General features: G+C 43.1%; 1 protein-coding gene across 7 annotated transcripts in view; it reads right to left on the reverse strand.

Annotated features, from left to right (window-relative positions):
* The window catches only part of APBB2 (amyloid beta precursor protein binding family B member 2), a 392,308-nt gene that overhangs the window by 239,281 nt on the left and 128,246 nt on the right, over window positions 1-24,781 (reverse strand). For 6 of the 7 annotated variants that reach the window (XM_066387008.1, XM_066387012.1, XM_066387010.1 and 3 more), the window contains one exon: window positions 3,693-3,806. The exons of the other annotated variant lie outside the window; for it this stretch is intronic. The gene's annotated coding sequence lies outside the window, so the exon portion shown is untranslated. The remainder of the gene's footprint in view (window positions 1-3,692; window positions 3,807-24,781) is intronic. 7 annotated transcript variants of the gene reach the window in all.

Here is a 24,781-nt window from a genome sequence, read left to right on the forward strand (position 1 = left end):
CCGAGGGGGGAAGCCAGCAGGCTGCCCCGGAAGGAGGGCCACCTGCCGCGCCCGGAGGGAGGCCAGAGCAGGGTGTCAGCAGATTGTCTAAGGATGGACCCACGTTCCAGAGCGGGAGGCGCGTGATCAGTGTCATATCGACCCGAAGGCAGAGAAGTGTCCCAGCAGGAGCACCCGTCCAGGCTAGCCTAAGATACCGACTGAGGGTTAATACCACTAACGGTAAAAATAACCATTTTCAACCATGAGTAATGGGTATTAAAGGAGTAAAATGTGGCGGATTCAAATGTCAGGGCGACCTTCTGGACTAGTGGGGAGGCACTAAATATTCTTGGCAGGAAAGTGACATGATCGGAGTTATTGCTTCAGCAGTTAAGATTAATCTGGCTTTTACGAACAAGGCAAATTTGCAAGGAGGGAGACTTCTGGCCAGAAGCCAGGGGACTGTAGCCACAGTTCAGATCCTGATGGCCGGGGCTCGAGTGGCAGGTGCAGTCAGGCAAAGGAACGGAGAGGTGCAAGTAAAGATGATTCAAGATGCAACCTCACTAACAAGTCCCAGGATAACCTAACTCCAGTGTTAACACGATCGAGAATATCTGTTGAAAAGTCGGGAGAGGTCAGCTGTGGCAGTGACTTCTCGTTTGGGTGCTCAGTGGACACCACTCCGCACTCACCAAAGCACAGCATCCTGTCTGGAAAGAAGATCGCTTTGTAAGGCAGAGCGATGACGCCAAACAGAAGGAAATCTACACTGACAGTTGCCACGTGAGCCGCAAAAGCAATCCAGAGCACAGCAGGATGTACGGCCAACTCCTGACCGCTGGTTCTGACCACACTTAATAACAAAACTGTAAGCCCCAGAGAACCCTTGTGACCCCTGAAATAGTTTCCCTTCTCTGGAACAGGGTGGCCCTGCTCAGACGCAGGCCCGGCCCAGAGCCCCCGGGCCCCTTAGGTTTCCGGTCGTAGGTGGCAGGAGATGGAGCAGCGGCGGCTCGTGTTCCCACCTCGAAGGGTGGCCCAGCCCAGAGCTCCTGGGCCCCTTAGGTTTCCGGTCGTAGGTGGCAGGAGACAGAGCAGCGGGGGTTCGTGTTCCCACCGCGAAGGGCGGCCCTGAGCCCCGGGCCCCTTAGGTTTCCGGTCGTAGGTGGCAGGAGATGGAGCAGCGGCGGCTCGTGTTCCCACCTCGAAGGGTGGCCCCCAAGCAAGGTCAGCTGGAGGCTTCAACACGCAGGTTTCATTTAACAATCCGGAGCAGGGAGCGAGACGGGAGGGGTGAGAAGGGAAGACAAGCTACATGAAATCAATGACGGTTTTAGGGCATTAGACCAAAGAATCAACAATCCTGGAGAAAAAAAAAAAACGAAGAAGAAAGAAACGGAAAGCACAAAACCGCAGTCTCGGGGGAAAACGTGTCAAGTAACGTGTGAGGCAGACACACGGCAGGCGAAGGGACCGACAGGTGTGCCCGAGAAAGGGCTGCGCGCACCCTCCTTCCCACCGGAAGAAAGCACCAGGGATACGCTCAGCAGAGGCCTCGGAGGACGGCCCACCAGGCCCCGGCCCCCCGGTTGGGTAAGATAAGAAGTCAGTTTTTTCCCTGAGAACTCTTAGTAAAAATAAATAAGTAAATAAACAAACAACAACTACTATACTAATAATCACAAGCCAAGTGAAAAAGAAGAGCTCCAACTCCTTGACCACAAAAGCCTTTGCAGCTCGGAGCCCCCTGGACAACTCCAGAGCTGAGGGTGCAATGACCCCTTTGCCGAGACGGTGAAAAATGAGCAGGTCCACATTTGGTGGATTTGCCAAGTAAATTTACTTTCTCAACTCCCAGAGCCCCCACACTTTAGAATTTTAACTAAATTTGAAAGAAGAATCTCCTCATCTATATTAGATTGAACCATATGAACTAATAAGCATTTTGGTAGGTCAAATAGTAACAATTTCAGAGGGTTCAGTCATGGAACGTGGCTTCCAAATCTTTTCTACTGCAGGGATAGGCAGATTTTTTTCTCTAACAGGCCAGCTCGTCGATACAGTAGGCTCTCAGGGGCAAGAGGCAAACAGCGATCATGTAGGTGTTTATGTAACCATAACACTATAGAAGTCATTGTGAGCTCCTACAGACACAGGCCTGGGCTGGATTTGGCCCGTGAGTCATAGTTTGCCAACCTCTGGTCGACAGCACACAGGGCACACTTTGAGCACTGATGGTGCTCTCTATGAAAACTGCTCCTTTTACAGCAGTACAGTAGGGCCACTGGAGGACACTGAGGTATATGTGCAAAAGCTTCTACCCCACCCCTGCGGCTGTAACCGTGGTGGTTGGTCTGAATCTCCACCCTGTTGTTAGCTCTCCCTTCCCCGGCTGCTCCCAACCATCGGACTGTTCGGATGATGTTAGAAGTAGTTGTCTGGGTGTGGGCTTGAGGGTGGGTCTAACTTTGCTTTGAAGAAAAAGCTTAACTGTACAAGAAAAGGGGACTTAAAGGTGAATGTGAACAAGCATAACGAGGGACAGGACAGGGGAGCAGAGGCTCTCTGGGGAATTACCTCCCCCACCCCTGATTTGAAGCCAGAATTCCAGAAATTCAAAGGGAAGCAACAAAGACAAATATCTAAACACCTGACACAAGGCTCAAAGACAAAAGGGAACAAAAAATACATTTGAGACAAAACCTCCTTTATGGAAATAAGAAAGATCATTAAATGGGCAATAATTATGTTTCTCCTGAGTGAATCGGGGTAGTGACAAATAGAAAAAGGCTGCAATTACAGCCCTTCCCAAAAGACGATGGTTGGAAAAACTTAAGTGTTATGAGACTCCGAGAGGCATCACTGCAGAATCAGGAGTTTCCTCCTTTGGAGAATGTTAAGAAGAGTCGAGGACTCTCTCTCTCTAATGTATTCAACAACGACATACCCAGAAGACCTCTCTTCTGGGTCTGTAAATTTTTTTATTTCAAAGGAATTAAAACAATCACTGGGAAATGTTTTTAACTTATGGCACTGCTACTGGTACAAATGTTATATACAGGGGGTCCTTGGGTTACAACAGTCTCGGCACACGACATTTAGAGTTTACAACGCTCACTCCCATAAAAACTTTAAAAAATTGAGACATAAGTGTTTTGGCTTATGCCATTAGCATTGTACTTTCTTTTTTTTTTTTTATACTCATTTTTTATCATTTTTTTCTGTTACTACAGTACAGTATATTTCTGTCCTCTCCATTTTTCTATGGCTTAGTTGTGTTTTTATGTTCTCAATTATGACTTTATAACTGTGTTAGGATAGGTAAGTGACTTAGGCTAGGGTGAGTTTCGACTTACACCCAAATTCAGGTTATATCACTGTCGTAGGAATGAAACTGTATTGTAAGCCAAGGACCCCCTGTATTGTGATGAAAAAGGAAAGCTAAAAGAAAAAAAAAACAATATGACTGGATGCTTTGAAAGGGAGACTGCTGATAGACACTCCTGGTCTTACAGGGCCACTGGATTATAAAAATCCTAATTTAGGTAACATTTCTCATTATTCAATATTAAAAACTTACCCTAGAGCAATTCACTCTTGCATTTCTATACACTGTCAGTTATCATGTACCTTCACCCATTCAGCATTCTGCCGTCTTTCACAATGAAAATTAAAGGGGAAAAGAGCGAGACCAATGTCAGACGTACCTGAGCGGCCTGGACGACAGGGAGCCTCCGGGTGCTGTCTGCCCATAGCGACCCCTCAGCACACCCACAGGCCCTCGGCAGCTCCCTCACACTCAGGACAGACCAGAGGGTGAGCTGGGGTGGGGAGGGGAGAGAAAGTAGAAACAAAACAGAGATTCAGAATAATGACTGCATTTTTTTTGTCATTAAAATGCTAATGATGACCACAAATTTCCAGATAACTACATTTATGAATTATTCATAGTCATGTCCAAGCCAAAGCCTCCCGTCACTGCGGGCAGCACGGAGCTCACTGGTGATTAGCATGTGGCCCCTGTCATACATGTGACGGAAGCCCAGGTCACAGCAGGTCTCTCTGCCGGGGCTGGCCTTGCTGGCCCTCTTGGGAAGACCAGGCAATCCTACACACACTTCTCCAAAGCTTTTTCCTCTTCCTCTTCCTTAATGAACAGGAAGAGCAGCAGCCTGTTCTCTGCTATGACATCGGAACTACCAACCCGTGAAAACTCGGGAGGCTTGAAAGGAAGAGAAGAAAAATTTCTGTATGAAATAGATAAGATGTCCAAGTGTTTTTCAGGAAAACTTTTTATTGAGGTATAACATAAATACAGACATGTACACATAGCACAAGTGGACAGCACAATGACTTTTCCTAAACTGAACACACCAGATCAAACCCCAGAACACTATCAGCACCCCAAAAGTCCCTTCATGCCCCCCCAGGTAACTATTGGGCATAGATTACTTTTGCCCATTTTTATAAATATCAAGTTGACTTCCTGTCAGTGTTAACTTTTCATTTAAAAACCGTATGTTGGCCCTGGCCAGTTGACTCAGCAGTAGAGCATAGGCCCAGCATGTGGAAGTCCTGGGTTTGATTCCCGGTCAGGGCACACAGGAGAACCACCCATCTGCTTCTCCACCCTTCCTTCTCTCCTTTCTCTCTATCTCTCTCTTCCCCTCCCACAGCCAAAGCTCCATTGGAGCAAAGTTGGCCTGGGTGCTGAGGACGGAAACATGGCCTCCGCCTCAGAAGCTAGAATGGCTTGGGCCACAACGGAGCAACACCCCAGATGGGCAGAGCATCACCCCCTAGTGGGCATGCCAGGTGGATCCCAGTCGAGCGCATGCGGGAGTCTATCTCTCTGCCTCCCCACCTCTCAATTCAGAAAAATACAAGAACTAACTAACTATAGAAATAAATAAATAAAACCATACACTGAACACCTAGTACATGCTTAGTACTGTGCTAGACACTGGCACTACAAAGCTGAATTAGACAAAGTCTCTGTCGTTAAGGTAAATGAAGTCTAGTGGGGCCTAGAGACACACACAATGGACCCAGTGGGAGGGGTGCAGTGACAGACTCATGACAAGCAGGAGCACCCAGCCCAGAAACGGAGAGGTCAAGGAAGGCTTCCAAGAAAAAGGAATGCCTGGCATGTCCTCAGGCTGCGTAGGGCTTAGCCACGCTGGGCACGGGACATAGACAAGGGAAAAGGCAGAGGTAAGGAACTGCATGGGGTAATTCAGTGTTGCGGGCTGAGCCCCAGGAAGGAGCCTGCAGCCAGATCACGACCTTACACACATCCAAGGACTCTGACTTTGCCCTGGTTACAGACGGCCGCTGACGGGACAGGTCTGGGTTTCAGGTGCGTTACTCTCTCTGGGTGCAGTCAAGGGGGCAGAGCGGAGGCAGGGAGACCACTTTGGTTGTCAGAGGAGAGGAAGGGTAGGGATTAGGGCGGCAGTGGAAGTAAGTAGGAAAGAGAAAAGGAGAGAAGAATTAGTACTTGGGAAACATCCAGATGCCAAAAGCAAAACAACTCGGAAAAATGACGACCTGTGGGTGGACAGGAGTGACTACTGAGGTAGAGAATACAGGTGAACAAACAAGTTTAATGAGGAGAACATGGGTTTCGTTTGGGCGTTAGAAATTGAGGTGCAGAAGACTCAGGTAGGGATACAGATACCCTTGAGTATGAAGTCTGGGGAAGAAGCCCGAGCAAAACAGAAAGGCCTACTGTGATCGCTACACAGAAAGTAGCAGACGTTAAGTTAGTGGGCGACACACTGAAGGGACTTGGGCAGAACGGGAAGATGAGAGGCTAAGAGCTAAAACAGAACCCGAGAGAACATGAGCAATAATAGGATGGGTGGAGGAAAAAGACCAAGGGAAAAAGGCAGAGAAGTACCAGGGATACAATGAGATGAATAAAGACAAGAAATGAAAGATGCACCTTTGGATTTAACACCTAAGCAGTTACAGGCCGTGTGACGGAGGGCAGTGTCAGTGAACCGGTGGGGACAGAGGTGACGGAGCCAGCAGCACAGAAGGACAAGGACGGTTGTTGGAGGGATAAGTAAGTGCTGATGTATGTCCATGTGGATAAGGGGAAGGAATCAGTAGAGGGAAAGGCTGAGAGTACAAGAGGGAGGAGGTAAGGATGGGGTAAGATCCCAAAAGAGGTGAGGAGAGGGGCGGGAGCACAGAGGAAGGGTCTGGCCTTGAAGAGCATGCAGAATCCACAACCTTCTGGTGTTAGAAGAATGTTAGTTAGAGGAATAAAGACAAAGCTGGCTATGGGAAGTACACAGGCAAAGTACTGGGATGTTGGAGGCACAGACCGAATGTCATCAGTACTGCAGAGAAACAGCTGGCGAGACTCTGCTGAAAGGAGTGACACATACGTGGTTTGGGGACACAGACTGTGAAAATCTTGGTTTCTGGCACACTACCCTCCAAAATTACAGTAATCCAACCCCATTTTAATGAAAATAAATACGAGACTGGCCAGTTCATATCAAGGTGGGAAGGGGTATCTGTGGTATACGCACACCACAGTAGAAACTTAATGGCACCAAAAAAATACCATGGACGCAAAAGATTCAGAAGAATGCGCTTCTTAAAATGATCTTAGGTTTTGGGTACTCAATGTTTCCAAGGGTTTATATATACTTTTATTAAGTGACACCATTACCTAGCATCTTATAAAACTTATCCAGACACTTCAATTCCAAGATCGCTCCCAGCATGACTAACCTAAGAAAGAGGCAGACAACATTCGCCACTAAAGGCGAGAAGGGGAGGTGAGGACGGTAGCAGCACCTGCCCCTGAGACTTCCGGGCGGAGTGCCTCTCTGACCACAGTGATGTCATCCCTCTTCAGACTCCTGCCCGCTGTTCAACCTCCCGTTCCAGCCAATACAGAAGTGGGCGGAGTGACTTAGTTCTTGGAAAGCACTCCCATAACGCCCAAAGCAGCAAGGTTCATTAGAAAATCTAAGTCGATGGAAAACGCCTTGAAAAACAGCCTTCACGTTCTCCAGGCCACCTTTGTTACCTCGGAGACGCAGAGGCTGAGCCACAGTGTGTCTGTTCTGTTAACACGGCCCTCTCCAGGTCATCTTTAAAAGAGGACGGTGCTTCAGAATTCTAGATAAACACGCTATCGTCATTGAATGCAGCCAGGACTGAGAAGATTCGAGACATATGATGCCTACTGAAGTGGGTCATTCATCTTTGTATCCCTGGGGCAAGAATATGTAACAAGCAGTCAATAAATAGGGAATGAGCCTGACCAGGCGGTGGCTCAGTGGACAGAGTGTCGGACTGGGATGCAGAGGACCCAGGTTCAAGACCCCCGAGGTCACCAGCTTGAGCACTGGCTCATCTGGTTTGAGCAAAGCTCACCCGCTTGGACCCAAGGGTCGCTGGCTCCAGCAAGGAGTTACTCGGTCTGCTGAAGGCCCATGGTCAAGGCACATATGAGAAAGCAATCAATGAACAACTAAGGTGTTGCAACGAAAAACTAATGATTGATGCTTCTCATCTCTCTCCGTTCCTGTCTGTCCCTATCTATCCCTCTCTCTGACTCTCTTTCTGTCTCTGTAAAAAAATAAAATAAATAAGTAAATAGGGAATGAATCGATAAACCAATGCACGAGTGAAGAGCTCGCACAGGAAGAAGACCAATGAAACAGTGAGAACAGAAATAGTCTTTCTATTCCTTCCTTTCCCACCCTAGTTGACACAAAGCCAAGCTGCAAATCACATGCAACTGCATTTCCTTTCCCCTTCACAGAAGAAAATCTTGATGAACTCATAAATAAATACTGTGTGTTAAGTAAGAGGATTCAGAAATAATGAAATTATGAAAAACAAAATGCCTCTTAAATGGGAAACGCGGTAGGTGCGAACATTTTGAGCACACGCAGAAACAGAAATTGCCCACTTCACATCTGCCTGCCTGCTCCGCTCTCCTTCTGCGTGGGGGGCAGGACACTGTTACTCCGACAGCACGGTGCCTCCCCCTCAGCGCTCCACCCCCTCGGCGCCCGTCCACACAGCAACCTGCTCAGGCTCCGCCCTCTGGGCGACAGAGAGTAATACCATAATCAAGCCTCGCTGCTTTGGAAATTCTGAAAATTCACTGAGTTACAAGTCTAGGGTAATATAAATTTACATTATTCATCATTTTACTTCTTTTATAACACATAAGCTTTGAGGGATCACTGATCACACGGAACACCTTTTACACATCACACAGCAGCACACTATGTATGGTATTGCCTGAAAAGGACTTTAATGAGAAAGTGTCCGAAAGTAAGGAACAGTGGGATATTGTTGTTGCTGTATGCACTATATGATGTGTTTCTTTGAACGGTTAAAAAATAACTCTGGAAACAAACAATGTTTCTGCCCATCTGATCAGCAAGCTCTCGAGAAGGGACCAACTCTTTGAGAATGCCATCCTTCTTTCCACTCCAGACAACGAGGTGAACAGTTCACATGCTATGGAGACAGCCACCTGAACCCTATGTGTCCCTACGGACCAATGCCACCCCATTATATTTAATTTCTAAATAAGAAATTTAAAAACTAAAAGAATGCTCACAGACTAAAATGAACAATATATCATTTGTTCCAGCAAGGGGACGAAAGGAATATTTATGCCAATCCACAAAGTGTTTAGTGTGCAACTTTTTAATGAGTATATTTATAGTACCACCCATAATATATTCTCTAACAAATGCTCCACCAGAACATTAATCCTCAACAGATACATTAATGCTGGGCCTCTCCTACAAATCTCATTATGCTGATGTGGGGCAAAAATGCCAAGAATTCTCTCAAAATAAACATTTCATGTCAACAACCGCTTGTTCTACTATCTCCCTTTCCAACTATTTTATGACATCATGTCTCTACTTAAGTAGTTGCTGCTATTGACCTAACAGATTTGTAAACAAAATATTTTTTAAAAGGGTTTTATTTAATGCAACATGTTTTTGATATGAAAGCTGTGCAAACTGCTAGAAAAGTTGGTTATTTCAAAAATAATATATTCTATAACATTAAGTCACAATTCTCTGACTCACACAGCAGCTATTATACTGTATAATCTCGCTATTTAGAAAGCTCAAGAAGAGCCTGACCTGCAGTGGCACAGTGGATAACGCAGTGACCTGGAGCCCTGAGGTCGCCAATTTGAAACCCTGGGCTAGCCCAGTCAAGGCACATATGAGAAGCAACTACTAAGAATTGATGCTTCCTGTTCCTCCCCCTTCTCTCTCTCTCTCTCTCTTTCTCTCTCTCTCTCTCCTCCCTCTAAAAATCAATAAACAAAATCTTTGAAAGAAAGGGGAGGGAGGGAGGGGGGAGGGGAGGGGAGGGGAGGGGAGGGGAGGGGAGGGGAGGGGAGGGGAGGGGAGGGGAGGGGAGGGAAGGGAAGGGAAGGGAAGGGAAGGGAAGGGAAGGGAAGGGAAGGGAAGGGAAGGGAAGGGAAGGGAAGGGAAGGGAAGGGAAGGGAAGGGAAGGGAAAGAAAAAAGAAAAGAAAAAGGAAGAAAGGAAAGAAAGAGCAAGCTAACTCAAGGAGTAAGATACTGAGAATGATCAAGATTTTCATAATAGCTAAAGCTCCACTCAACTAAGGTTTGTGGTTTTGTGACAGAGACAAAGAAAGAGTCAGAGAGAGGGACAGATAGGGACAGACAGGAAAGGGAGAGATGAGAAGCATCAATTCTTTGTTGCGGCACCTTAGTTAACGGGGGGGGGGGGGGGGGGTCGGCTATAGCAAAGCGAGTAATCCCTTGCTCAAGCCAGTGACCTTGGGCTTCAAAGCCAGCAACCTTTGGGCTCAAGCCAGTGACCATGGGGTCATGTCTATGACCCCACACTCAAGCTGACGACCTTGGGTTTTCGAACCTGGGTCTTCCGCGTCCCAGTCCGATGCTCTATCCACTCTGCCACCATCTAGTCAGGCTCTAAGTTTTTTTGTTTTTTGTTTTTTAAGTGGGTTTACTTTCAACCATACTGGATTAATTTTTTTTTCTTTTTCTAAACGGTAATGCCTTTTCAAAGACTCTAGAATATACTTAATCTTGGTTAGGTGGCATGGGATCATCAATGTGACTATCAATAATTTTGCTCCCCTGGAACCCTGAGAACACCAACTCTGAGGAAGAGGAGGTGGCCCAGTGGATACTAGGCAGAAGCTGAGCTGCTAACACCATGAGGAAAGCTGGGTGGGGAGTTCTTATCAAAGCAGCAGGACACTCTGAAAGTCAAAGGGAAGAAACTGCCGAAGTTCAAACACCAAGGATAGCACAGACATACGTACTCTTTGCAGAGCCAAAGGTGAACCCAAGTTACAGATCCAGGTCTAGAGATAAGTAGAGTCAGGATATGAGTGGAAGACAAATAAACGGAATAGAAGGACAGGGTGTAAGATTGGGTTGCTGGGTGGGCTGCTGGCAACCAGACTAAACCCGCCTGCAAAGGCAAGACAGCCTTCCAAAGCACAGAGGACCATTTGCTCCTCTCCTCAAAGGCCTCTGACTGCTGTACTTTGGGAGATGTGTCTGCCTTTAATGGGTTGGTTATCTCCTTTCCCTTGCCCTCAAGAGTCAAGTCTCACTGCTGTCACAGCACCAACTTTTCCCTTCTTCCAGACAGCCATGGAAACCAAATAAAATCAAACAGTATAAGAGAACTAAACTTAACATACCAAGCTTCAGATAAGATCTGAAGGACACAGTGCACAGACTCTGAACCCATACTTGGGCACTTGAGGCATCTTTTTTCTTTATTCCTTGGTTCTTAGAGAATTCAAACACCAATCCTTAAGTAGGACTCATCTGAAGTCATTTAGTGCAAATCCTGCCCAGCCAAAAGCATGCCCTGGAGGTGTTATACATAAGTGACCACTGTTTTTTTAACAAGCACTTCTTTTAGAGAAATCCAGTAAGCTGAACAACCAGAAACACAACTGATCAATTGCTCTGATGTGAAGCATCTGTGGAAAAGTGGGAATAAACTCAAAACCTAAACAAGGAAGGGCTCTCTCACTGGGTAAGTAAGCTGCTATGGGCAAGTCAACTAGCCTTTCGTGCCTCATTTGTAAAATGGCTTGACCATACCTACCTTGCGAAGGTATGAATGAACACAGAATGAATAGCTCAGATGACACCCGTAAGTGTAAATTAAACCTTCATTACGTGAAAACACAGTATGTCATCCCCTATGACACACTCACCTTTATTTAGAGCTGAGGACGTCATCTGCCAGGTCATTTCTACCCAACCCTTGCCGCCTCACATGATAACAATGTTTTCCCAAATTATTTTCATCAGAACTTTTCAAATAAAATGTTTTTTTAACACTTTTTCTTAAATAGGAAGTAAAATACTTGTGCATTTTTAGATTTAAAAAAAAAACATTGCCCTGGCCGGATAGCTCAGTTGGTTAGAGCACCGTCCTGAAGCGCAGAGGTTGCCAGTTTGATTCCCAACCAGGGCACATGCAGGAACAGGTCGATGTTTCTATCTCTCTCTCCCTCTCGCCCTTTCTCTCTTTCTAAAATCAATATAATAAATGTTAAAAAAAATAATAGGCCCTGGCCGGTTGGCTCAGTGGTAGAGCGTCGGCCTGGCGTGTGGAAGTCCTGGGTTCGATTCCCGGCCAGGGCACACAGGAGAAGTGCCCATCTGCTTCTCCACCCCTCCCCCTCTCCTTCCTCTCTGTCTCTCTTCCCCTCCCACAGCCGAGGCTCCATTGGAGCAAAAGATGTCCCGGGCGCTGGGGATGGTTCCTTGGCCTCTGCCCCAGGCGCTAGAGTGGCTCTGGTCGCGACAGAGCATCGCCCCCTGGTGGACGTGCCAGGTGGATCCCGGTCGGGCGCATGCGGGAGTCTGTCTGACTGCCTCCCTGTTTCCAGCTTCAGAAAAGTACAAAAAAAATAATAATAATAATAATAATAAAATACCTAAACAGCAAAATTTTCCTATGATAACAGTCCCACTTTATTTCTTCCTTAACTTTTTCCCTTTTTTAAAATTTATTATTATTATTAAGGGAGAGGCGGGGAGGCAGAGAGACAGATTCTCACATGCTCCCTGACTGGGTATCCAAGGCAAGCCCACTAGGGGGCGATGGTCTGCCCATCTGGAGCTGCTGCTCCTTTGCTCAGAAACCAAGCTATTTTAGTGCCTGAGGTGAGGCCATGGTGCCATCTTCAGTACCCGGGGTCAAATAAGCCATGGCTATGGAAGGGATAGAGAGAGAGAGACAAGGGGGCGGGGTGGAGAAGCAGATGGTTGCTTCTTCTGTGGGCCCTGGACGGGAACTGAACCTTAACTTTTTCTTATCCAAGTCATTTCTTTTTTTTCTTTCCCAGTTTTCTTTATTGAATGTTTGTGGACTCTTTTTTTCTCACTTTAAGTTAAACCCTTGCAATAATAGTAACTAGCATCTTTATGCTATTTAGCAGTTTAAAAGGTATTTTAATATACATTACACATTATTTCCCTTAAATTACTTCTACTTTTTTCTCTTTATTTTCCCTTGCTCCACTTTCCAAAACACAGAAAGAACTTTCTAAAACCAGCAAAGCAGCAATTTTTCTGTTTCCAACAGCCAACACATTAATACACAATACTTTACAGAGTTGTCTTACACAAGTATATACATGATACATAAATTCTGATACAACCAATTCTTCCAGAAAATAATTTTTTCTCCCCTGATGGTGGTCTTTTGAAGTTAAAATACAGTGAGAAATATGTAAATGTTAAATATGTTGCAGTAAGACAGGTGAATCCCTTTGAGAATCACCGAAAATAACAAATGAAAATGAAAGGAAGAAGAGGTCAAAAGATTTGCAGAGAGAAAAAGAAAAGAGTCGTTGCTGTTGCTTTAGCTTTCAGTAGAATTTCCATTACCTCTATTCTTCTCCAAGCTTTGCATCACATAATATGATTGTTAAATCTGAGAAAACCACAAGTGATGCAACCATCTCATTAAAAAGATGATCTTTCGAGTTACGATTATGAGTAAGAATATCTGTTTTTGGTTTTAAGGACAGAAGTACTTTCTCTTTGTTGCTCCAAGTCCGTGAGACTTCTAGTAAGCTTTAGCACAAAAACAGATGCCTAGTGTTCTTACCTACCACGATGAAAACAGAAACCTTCAAATAGAAATATCTCCTCTCAGAACCTCAACATACTCTCAATCTTGACTTACCAAAAAAGAACATGAGGTGTCTGAAACAGAAAAATATTAATTATATCTTGTGACGGTAAATATTTTTTTAAAGGATTCTATAAACTCAAGGTTGAGAATCAGTTCACATTCTTCTACATTCATTCAAACCCTACACGACATAAAACCTCTAAAATTTGAATTGGCTTCCCTTTGCTTTACGAAGGCTGAATAAAGCCCATAGGAATTTACAACCTTTGATATACCTTAATAACATATTAAACATTGTAAAAAAAAATAAGTTGTTCCTGTTAAACTTGGAGTAATATATTCCTTAATATATTTAAGGAAAATGTTGACAAAGAGGTTATATTTGGTCCTGATTCTGCTGTGTTGTTTACATGTTCAATCACATAAGCGTTTGGCACATTATAAACTCTTCTGTATTTTTCAAGAGTTACTCTTAAGTGATTTTAGATGCCTTGTGGAAACTCAGTATCCCACAGAATATAACTGGGACCACTGGGTAGAATGCTTCTTAGAAAAGAATGTTTTTCCAGTTTTGACACTACTCAAGTCAAATTAGTAGGAAATCTAAGAAAGACTGACCCAATTGGGATTATGGCTGTAGAAAACCCCAGGTAATAAAAGTCATTTCTTTATACTGTTGGAAACTGCATGTTATTCTTGTGAATGGGTCTGAGATCAGACTTGGAATTTATACACTAAATATATCTGAGCCTTTTTCTTATTACATACTCAAATCAAGAAAGGGTGATACCTATTTCATTTTGACAGTGAGACTAACAACCTCTTTATGCAATTGAAATGTAGAATAAACGGAATCCATCCCATAGTAACCTAGTTAACTCTTCTTTAATGGGCCAGACAACCATGTGTTTAAATCGAAAGACCACATCAAAAGTTCATTAAGGATTTTCAGTTGTATGTGGTAAATTATACCATTCCCTCCACTGACACTAAGCAAGAAGCAGAGATGAACTCACAAGAAGAAAGACAATGAAAGAGGAGAAAATTAATGGGGGAAAATTGACAATGGAAAGCAGATGGGCCAAAGATGAGTGAATTTTCAAAGCAAGGACAGAAAAAAAGTTAAAAATCTCCAGACAGAACAGCCAGGAAGAAAGCAAGCCAATACGGGGCACAGAAGCTTAGGAAAGTGCAAGCTCAGGCCCAGTTCCATTTAAAGCGGGGGCTGGGGGCAGGAGGTGCATGCAGGCGGCACTGAAAACTGGAGGGCATTATAGGGAGGAAACCTCCAGCCTCCTTAGCCATGAAGCTTGTCAACTGTTTCTCCTTCCATCTCAGACTCGCTCTTTGCAAAGGCTGGACCTGTGAAGGTCTGGTCTCCGGGACGTCAGAAACAGTGACAGTGGAGGCACCAGAATGAAAGGAGACCGAGTGACAGTGTGCGCTCCAAATGTAGAGACCCAGGCTCTTCCCCTGGCCGGGTTCCCAGCGAGGGACGGGCAGGAAAGAGACTGGAAGACATTCCTGCAGAAACTAACCCGCCCAAGAAAAGAGATGTGCAGTTGCCCAAACTAGGGAGAAATGGGGATTCTGAAAAAGGAAGTCATCCCACAATGACAAGCCATCAATTGACAAACGAGAGAGCTTGTCAAATTGCTCACGCACAGGGAGTTCCCATCAGTTTTCCGTGCCTCCTCATAAATAAAAATGGACAGCAAATGGTCACCAGACGTGCAATAAAGAGTCTAACATGACAAATAGAAATTTTAGGAGGAAACAGAGTCAATGCTAGGAGCAGGAAAAAATTTCATACGTACATTATTAATAGCTCCAACGGGGTAGAAGATATTGTATCCATAAAGCAAAAATGAATAGCATACTATAAAATAGAAATATTGTGAGAATAAGAGCTCCTAGAATTAATATTATGATCACAGAAATACAAAATCCATAGAAGGGTTAGGAGATAAAAGAGGTAAATGGTCCTCAAGAGTAGAACAAAAAGATACAAGGATGAAGACCAGGGATTTTTCTGTGCAATAAGTTGGAGGAAGCACACAAAGGTTCCCGCATCAGAAAAAGTGTTTCAGGAAAGAAAGAATACAGAAAACAGTGGGAAGACAATTATCCTCCACCACCCCCTGCAAAACTCTTCACAATGAATGAGAAGTTGCACACCAGAGCACATTATGATGAAACCTCGAAATATTAGAGAATTAAAACAAACAACAAATAACAAACCTCTAAGAGTTTCCCCTGCCCCTCAAAAGTCACATATAAGTAAACAGAATCAGAAAGTCATCCCACAATTCAATAACAAAATTAGAAGCAGAAGAAAATGAAACAAGGCCTCCAAAACTCTCAGGGAACATAATTTCCAACTTTAAATTTTATATCAATCATATGTGTGGAGAGTCTAAATGACATTTCAACACATGCCAGATCTCAAGAGAACTAAACCACACATACTCTTTCTCAAGAAGCAGTTGGGCAATGTGCTTCCCCAAATGAGAAAAGAAACCAAGAGAGACGCCATCCAGTATAAGCAGGTCAGTCAAGAATTCCCAACATGACAATGAAGGGAAACTCCAGGTCAACAGCTGAGCGCAAGGCCCTGAGAGTAAACAGAATGGGACAGGCAAGCAGAAGGCTCCGGAAAATGTCACACGCACGCACACACACACACACACACACACGCACGCGCACGCACGCACGCACGCACACACACACACGCACGCGCGAGCGCACGAGCCATTGGACTTGACCTTATCTGAGAATTTGGGCATGAATCAGTCCTACATAAATAAAATATGAGTTTTAAAAAGAGAATTTTTTAATATGCTGTACAAGAAAGAAAATAAAACCATATAGTACTCATAGCTCAGCTGTGAAAAATATTTCCAGTGAAAACAAATCGAGATGAGCACTAAGTCGGAGAGTGAGGGCGGCATTTATTGGAGGCGAATAAAAGAGAGCTAACCCCTTATCTGCCTTAGTGCAAATTCAATGTTGAATGTCTAAAATTAAGAAAAAATTCTAAAAACAAAAGAAAACATTCAAAAATATTAATATAAACATTTTAATTATCTATATTAATGGAATATTATATTAATTATATTACATTACATTTTAAAAAGGATAGCAATTGATTAATAAAAAGTATAAACCATCCAACCATATAAAACAAAATGACAATGTGAAATTTCATTTTATACTATAAACAAGGAAACAGATAAACCTCAATCTGCTCCTTCTAGTTAATCAAATGGTTAAATACAACTCAATGCATTTCATCTTGAAGCAGTAAGGAACATACTGTGAGAGGTCAAACATGCCTAAATCATCACGTCTCTAGGTTTCGTGAACACGTGGTAAAAGGGCCCCTGAACACCAGCGCACAGGAAAAAACAGCCATCTCTGTTATCACTGATTTCATATACTGCAGCACCGAGTAGATAAACACATTCGCCATCCCCCTCTAGTTTCTTATAGTGAAGATCTGTCCTTGGAGAGGGGGGAAGGATGGAGAATATACAGTATTTGAACCCCCTTTCTGTATCTGGAGAATTCCTTATCATGTCAGTATTGACAAAAGCCATACCTTTAGACAGAGGCTAAATGGCTGGAATAGTAGTCACTTTCCCAGAATTCCTTGCAGCTAAGGGATGGGCATTTGACTTAGCCAGGGACAACTCTAAATCTAGAGCTGGAGACACAAAGAGGCAGAGGCAGGAGGAAATTATCAAGGCTGAGAGCAATGGTAACAACATCCAGTGCCCAGAGGCAGCAAAGGCTAAGGTGACAGTGGGTAGCAAGTGTCTGGTACCTAAAGGTGTGGTCAATAAGAGCCAATGGTTCAGTGTTCGGCGATCAGGGCCACCACGTATATTACTATTCATATCATATGACCTTGGCTATAAATCTGACCTGGGATCTCTGTTTGCTCCTGTTCTTTTCCCCACTTCCAGCGGTTCAAGAAACTACCCAATATTTTCTCAAGTTACTTCTCTGCTTAAATCAGCCAGTCTCCACTGTTTGTAAGAATGCTGCCTGATATTCTGTCCCAGGATACACAGGTTGAGACAGGTGGCTGCCTACAGGAGTTAAGAATGAAATATTCTGTTCCTTAAGATACTAAAGCAGAACCAGGAACATCTTTCTACAAAGAAACACGGGGAAAGATCAGGTTTTAAGATCCAAATAAAACTATGCCGCTGGAATATTATGGGTTAAAAGAAATTTCAATAGGTTCAACTATTCAATAAATTGTTTTCTCCCATTAGGAAACACATTCCAAGTTCAAAGCCACTAACTGACTTTACAACAAGCCACGGGAATGTAATCAGTTTGTGAACTGGGAGTTGCCACTATTCATAGCTGGCAAAAAAAACTACGCTCACGATTTTTATTGTTGTGAGTGGGCAGCAGAGCAGTGGGTGAGGAAGAACAATTTTCTTTGTCTTTCTACTTAAAACAGAGCTTTCTGAGGGATGAAGCCATTTGAAAACCAGTGGTCAAGAACTGCACATGAATATGAAAATGCAAACCAAGGCATCCCAAGATTTATATCCAACTGGAGCAACATCAATATTGCTGAAAAGCTGCATCCATCAGTTCAGCACACTGCAGCATATTTAGTTCCAAGTCTGAGAAAGCTGAACCCTAGGCAATTTATCTGCGTACGTCTCAGGCTAACCACACAAATTTTGCAGACAAAGCTAGAAGTTAAGATAGATAGCTTAGAACAAACTGTTGATGTGACCAAAAGGGTTTCATAAGAGAGTCAAATGCAGTAACGACATTAATAGAAACACGCATGCAAAGGAAGAAAGCCTCTCTCTGTGGCGCCCATTGTTTCTGGAAACTGAGGAAGACTTTCAGGACAGGCTACAGCTACAGTTAAAGGCATGACAAAGTACAAGTACAATTTTTGTCAGCTGTACAAAACAGGACGATCGTACCCCATAGAGAAGGCTTACAAAGTAAATGCAAAACTTGATACGTGCACATAATTCCCCTGCCTGGGGTGTTATTTCATAAAGATTTGCCAAGCAATCAATCCCTCAGTCACAGAATTCAGGCTATTAATCACCTTGGCCAGAAATTAATTTCATCACAGTCGGTGATGTAAATGCTACTTCAAATTCTATCAACTGCCAAACCATCTTAACTGTATATTTGGTGCAGTCGGTTCTATGAAATATCTGGTGAGTGCTAAAACAAGAGTCTTCTCCCACAGTTGTCCGCGTGAATCCTACAGTGTTCACACTGTATAAATTTATCTTGGTTGATCCCAGATTCCGCACCCGCTTTCATCTGAGTATCCCACTGGACAGTTACTCTGCACAGTAATACAGTAATAGGGATGTGTATCAAAGTAAAAGCACAATATAGTCACCGCAGCTCTACAGGGAGTAACACACAATTCTGAAAAAAAAAGAAAAGGGGCCAGGAGCGTTGAGGGGGGGAGAATCCCAAGAAATCAGTCTCAAAAGCTGTTTCTAAGACTACCTTTTTAAGAAATTTAAAAGTAAAGGTCAGGTTCTTGTGCACAAGTACAAAGAAGGCAAATTCATAGCTAGCTAAAGAATTTTAAAATAGAACCCCAAAAAGCTGTTTCCAAAAAGACTTATTGTACCCAAAGTCTGAATTAATATTGGGGTATACAGAAATAGTTCTTTGTTCTGCCCCCCCTTACAATGGCTTAAGAGATCAGTCAAACATTTACAAAGAGGGATGTTTTGTTCTGTGCGAGTTCCGTTTCCAACCCTCAGAAGTAGCAGATTTCTAAATTTCACTATAAGAACCTCTATTGAATTACATAATCTTTCAAACACATTCTTAGTCTGAATTTTTTAAGCTACACCAATATGACAAGATGTAATTAAAGTTGATTTCACCCATATCACACAATGTAAGTTGATAGTCAATGAAGTTCTAAGAAAAATATAAAATGGAGAAAAACTGTCTCTCATTTGAAAAGAAGTATATGAAAGCGAGTCAAATCAACCACCAATCTTTCAAGACAACAAACAGCAGTTATGGTAGATGTGGGACAGGAATGAAGCATGTGACATAGTTAGTGGCAAGAGGGAGCTTAGCATACAGAACTAACAAGACACATGGAACACTGGACAAACCCTGGGTCGCAGACCTGGAAAGGTTTAGACTTGATGGAAAAAAGGCTTGACAGGAAGAGACACCGTTTTCTGCCAGATGACTAAGCCTACTATACACACTATTCCTTTAAAAGATGTATGTGACATGAATATGTCCACACCTCTTATATCATAAAGTCAACAATGCTGAGCAGCATTCCATGTACCACAGTTCCTTTATCCATTCAGCTGTTGAGGGATACTTTGGTCACTTCCATGACTTGGCAAGTATAAAACTAATGCTTCATTGAACATGAGAGTGCAGACATCTCTTTTAGAGATATTCATTTCCTTTGGATATACACCCACAGTAGAATTTCTGGGTCATATAGTAGTTCTATTTTTAATGACAGGCAACCTAATAGGTCTGAGGTGATCACAAAACAATTTCTTAAAGACTCTTAACTGCATCAGTATAAGCCCAATAGGGTTATACCAAGCCACCCCTGCCCTAGGAGAGAGACCTCTGAGAAGCGTCAGTACTGATACTGAACTTTTTTTTTATTTTTAAGATTTTATGTATTGATTTTAGAGAAAGGAGAGAGAGAGAGAAGCAGGGTGAGTGGGAGGAGCGGGAAGCATCAACCTATAGATGTTTCTCATATGAGCCTTAACCAGGCAAACCCGAAGTTTCGAACTGGTGACCTTAGCATTTCAGGTCGATGCTTTATCCACTGCACCACCACAGGTCAGGCCTACTGAACTTCTTGATAGCCGTGGCTATTGCTGTCCCATCCCTGTGGAAGGAAATTAGGTCCTGCCCAGTGAGGGGTAAAGTTCAAAATGTTAGTTATTCTGGAAAAAGGCAACCGGAGATGATAAATGAGAACTAGCAAGGAAAGAGCTGGCAGAAGGAAGAGGGAAGTCCTCCTTCCAGGCCCTCAATCTCTGGGATGCCTCGGATCTCTATCTAGATGTGCTGACAGTCACTCTGGGGCTGGAGTTGGTGGTCTACCAGTGGTCGGCAAACTCATTAGTCAACAGCCAAATATCAACAGTACAACGATTGAAACTCCTTTTGAGAGCCAAATTTTTTTAACTTAAACTATATAGGTAGGGACATTCCTTATCGAGGTAGCACCCGCATGTGGTATTTTATGGAAGAGCCACACTCAAGGGGCCAAAGAGCCGCATGTGGCTCACGAGCCGCGGTTTGCCGACCACTGGCCTAGGCCAAAGAGGCGCGTTGCACAGGACCCAGTTAGAATGGGTCCAGGCCTGCCAGATCTAGTAACCAAATTTACGGTTTTGTTAAAAGTCATGAACTCAACTTTTATCTGCTATAGGGAATTAGGCACATGTTCCCAGATTAGGGGTGGAGTAGAAAAGGGGAACGCACAGTTCCCAAAGAGTTATCATCATGCTGTCAGTAGTGATTTGCAAGGTCCCCAAAGAAAAGAGGAACCTCTGAGACAGGAACCCAGGCATGACGGCTAGGCCTATCGCATCCTACAAAGGTGGTGTCCTTTCCTGACCATCTCAGAGGAGAAGGCATTGAGTTAGTATGAGGAAATACAATGGGTTTCTTTGCAAATCATCACAGGTTAAACACATTTGCTGATACCAACAATGCAGGCTGACATTCAGTGACTGAGAACCATGATGAGCACCCAGAATGTTTATAGTCAGCATCCATGCTGATTGGCCAGAAACTGGTTGTTAACTATTTTGAATTTCACCCTTCCAACAATAACAAATGTCTCTCTATCCTCAATATCTGTTAATAATTCCTAAGCCTGGGAGGACACAAAACTTTGTATTAAATGTTTACTGTTTACCACAGATTCGGGAATGAATAAATATCATATTAATAAACTCAAAGCAATAGATATTTATTATAAACATTTTATAGGCTAGGAAGTAGAGGTTCAAGAAAAGACCTCATCCATAGACAGCCAACGGCAAAGTCCAAATTTAATTACAAAACAAATAAAATTTTACGATTGTATAGAAATCTACTCTAGAAATCTACCCTCCTATGCAAGATAACACTGCAGGGAACAAGAAACAATGGGACTTGAAGGTAAATGTATCACTGTCTCATAAAATATTAATATTGAAAAGGTTGATCATAAGCATGATTTTAATCCTACACCCAACTCTTATACTGCAATTACTGTCAAGCATTACCTAAATACCTAAAGCTTATACATATAGCTGTATGTAGTTTGTCTCTTCAAATCCATATATATGAAGTATAAAAACCAACTTAGCCCTATTAAAGAGAAAAATCCCAACATTCATTCTATTAATACCCTTGAAGTCCCTACGTGAGTGTCTCTTTTGATTAAAATATTTCAACAAAAGGCACAATCTAACAGAAGATTTTAAGGGGAAAAAATCTGAATTTAACAACTTTGTATCCAGCCATTTCTTTAGATCTCTGATAAAACCTCTGTTCTAAAAAATCATTTTTTACTTTCTACTTAGAGAACAAATGAAAATGCATCTGAGTTTAATTACCATTGCTCTGACACTGAAACTCGAAATCAAAACTAGCGATGATGCCAAGATTTTCTCGAAGCATGCTAGATTCCCTAAACACTTCCCATCATCATGATAACCTCTAAATGCCCTTTCTCATAGGGCTACGCCAGCCATTCGTTGTAATTAAAATTTATTTTGTTGAAATCAACTTATTTCTCTCTATATCTCAGATACCACTCATTTTCTCTTCTTTCTACTTATTACAAGAAATCAGACACTACCTAATAAGTAATTTTACTGGTACTACCATCCACATTATGTTAATTCCTCAAAGTAGTCTGAATGTTGTAAAGGTTTACTTTAAAGATACAGAATGCCACCAAATTCCCTTCTTAGAAAGGTGGCCATTTAATTTATCACCCAAACTAGCATATATGATATAGAAAGGGAGCATTATGAAAACTAATAACAGAAAACAGGCATCGTCAGGACTGTCCCAGCAAACCGACATGTCTGGTCACCCTAACCAAATACTGTACTTAAAAGCCAGAAGTCTCAAAAAAATAAGATAAAGACCATAGTAGGAAAGAGAGCATAAAGGGTTCATGTGTGAACAGGATGTCAGAGGAGTCAAAATAGAAGGTCAAAAGAAGGCTGCAGTCTCTCTCCTTGCTTATTTATTGCTTTTATTGCCAACCTCACACCCCTCCATGACATCACCTGACTTACCCCTTCCCGAGGAGTTTCCTTTCCCTTGTTTGATTTCCAATCCCTGAAGAGCCAATCAACCAGAGGTACTGGTACTTGCTACATACCAAACACTGTGCTAAATACCTTCAGTATAAAAGGGGACCCAAAGCTGAAATAGATACAGTCCTTGCCAGGTAATTTTTCAAATTTGTGTTTGCAACATTTTATTTAAAATTCAATATAGTTTCACTCCAACCTCCATATCTCATGTTCTAAGCAACACAAGCAAATGGTATAACTGAAAAGTATCCTAGCGATACCATCCCTCTGTTTATGTGTACATAAGCAAGTATATATACTGACTTAAAATAATAATCTAAACTTTTGTTAAGATATCAACATTTCTATATCTTAAAAAAGTTCATAAAATCTCTCCCAACTGAGACACTGTAGCTTCTGGAGTGGAAGCAAACACTTTTTTTAAAAGTTCAGTGAGAGGAGAGGAGGCAGAGAGACTGACTCCGTCTGTGCCCCAACTGGGATCCACCCTGAAAGCCCCCAAGGAGCAATGCTCTGCCCACTTGGGCATCATTGCTAGGCAACCGAGCTACTTTTAGCACCTGAGGTGAGGCCAGGGATCCATCCTCAGCACCCCAGGGCCAACTCGCTCGAATGGAGCCATGGCTGCAAGAGAAAGGGGACGGAGGGGTAGAGAAGCAGATGATCGCTTCTCCTGTTGTGCCCTGACTGGGAAGCAAACCCAGGATTTACACACATCACGCCCACACTCTACCACTGAGCCAACCGGCCAGGGCCAGGAGCAAACACTTTCTTCAATCTCTGTTACCTCCTTGAAGCTGGCGAGGAGTTGATCATGTCTTGCCCACAACTGAATTTGCAGCATCTAGCACAACATAAACACTCAATAAATATCTGTTGAGTATCTGAATAAATGAAGGGTTCATGGTTAACCTCTTTTTTCTCGATTCCAACTCCTCAAAAATCTTTGCTCCCCTGGGTATCTCCTCTTAAAAGGCAGCCCCACTGTAATAACAGTGTTGGGATCAGACAAAACAATCCCATATCTAATCCTGGCCATTTACTAGCAATGTGAGAGTGAGCAATGATCACTCTCTATGCCTTATTTTTCTTGTCTATAAAATAGAGATAGCACTATATAGTTTGCAAGATATCTGTGTTACCTGTGAGATTTGAAAACAATTTATCTAAGAGGCCAAGCAGGAATCACATAAATGTGAGCTGAATGAAAGACTAAATTGCCATTCCGTTCTGTGGCTCCAGATCAAAATGTAACCATCAAAACCTAATTTGCCAAAGCTGATCTTTATTCAAACAATAGAGATGCACTAAGAGCTATAAGGTACAACTGGAGTTTGTCTGCAGTTGAACATCAAAGGAAGAGTTTAACAGTTTAACATCTGCTTTTAAATGCAGGAAAATAACAATTAGTTTACAAATAAACGGAAAAGATGTACAATCGATTTTACTTTCCCCATTGAAGTATCCATGTATTTAGGGATTACCAGCTTACTGCAGACTTCCGGAAGCCTTTTCAGCAGGTGTCACAGGGTGGGCGAAGGTAACCCTGGAAATGGTTTTTAAATTCCATGTTTATTGACAGCTCCTGCTTTTCACTGGGAAGAAACCACAGGCCCAATCTGCCCTTACTCTTAAGTGCAAAACTAAGCAGTCAAGAACTGCAAGAATAAGGTTGGGCCTGAGGAGTACTTTTATCTGACTTGCCTGCTCTTCTAGTAATCCCAAATATAAAACCTCAAAATGGCCTATTATCATCACGAGTCTTGGTGCAACTTCACCTTTATAAAAGAAAGTAAACTTGGTGACAGACAGGCATATGTTTGTTCTGAGACCCACTCTGCTGCTCTTGCATTTCCCATGAGGCCAAGCAGTGGCCCGTGGGAATCAGAAGCTCCTTTGCTCTATTTCAAGCCACCTGAACTCCCCATCCCCTGAGCCTACTGGAGCTATTTATGGGCCCTTTCCTTCCTTTTTCAGGAACAGCATCAGAGACAAGCTAAGAAACTTCCCCCGGGTCTGGTTTCCTTTCTCACTGCTCACTTGTGCTACTCTTCTGGAAGATAAAACAAACCCCAGAGGCAATGTTTATCTCCACGGCATTTTCCATTTTCTTAAACATCATTGCTCCCTACTTTCCTCAGGCAAACAGAGCATGGAGCACAGCCTAACCCTACTTCCATAGGGAATGTGAATTAGGCTATAAAATCAGCAAAGGCTCATCCTGAGATAAACACAGGCTACCATAGAGAAGAATAGTGAAGTTCCGGTCCCATAGCTCACA

The sequence above is a fragment of the Saccopteryx leptura genome, chromosome 5 (assembly GCF_036850995.1).
Source record: "Saccopteryx leptura isolate mSacLep1 chromosome 5, mSacLep1_pri_phased_curated, whole genome shotgun sequence".
NCBI classification, from domain to species: Eukaryota; Metazoa; Chordata; class Mammalia; order Chiroptera; family Emballonuridae; genus Saccopteryx; species Saccopteryx leptura.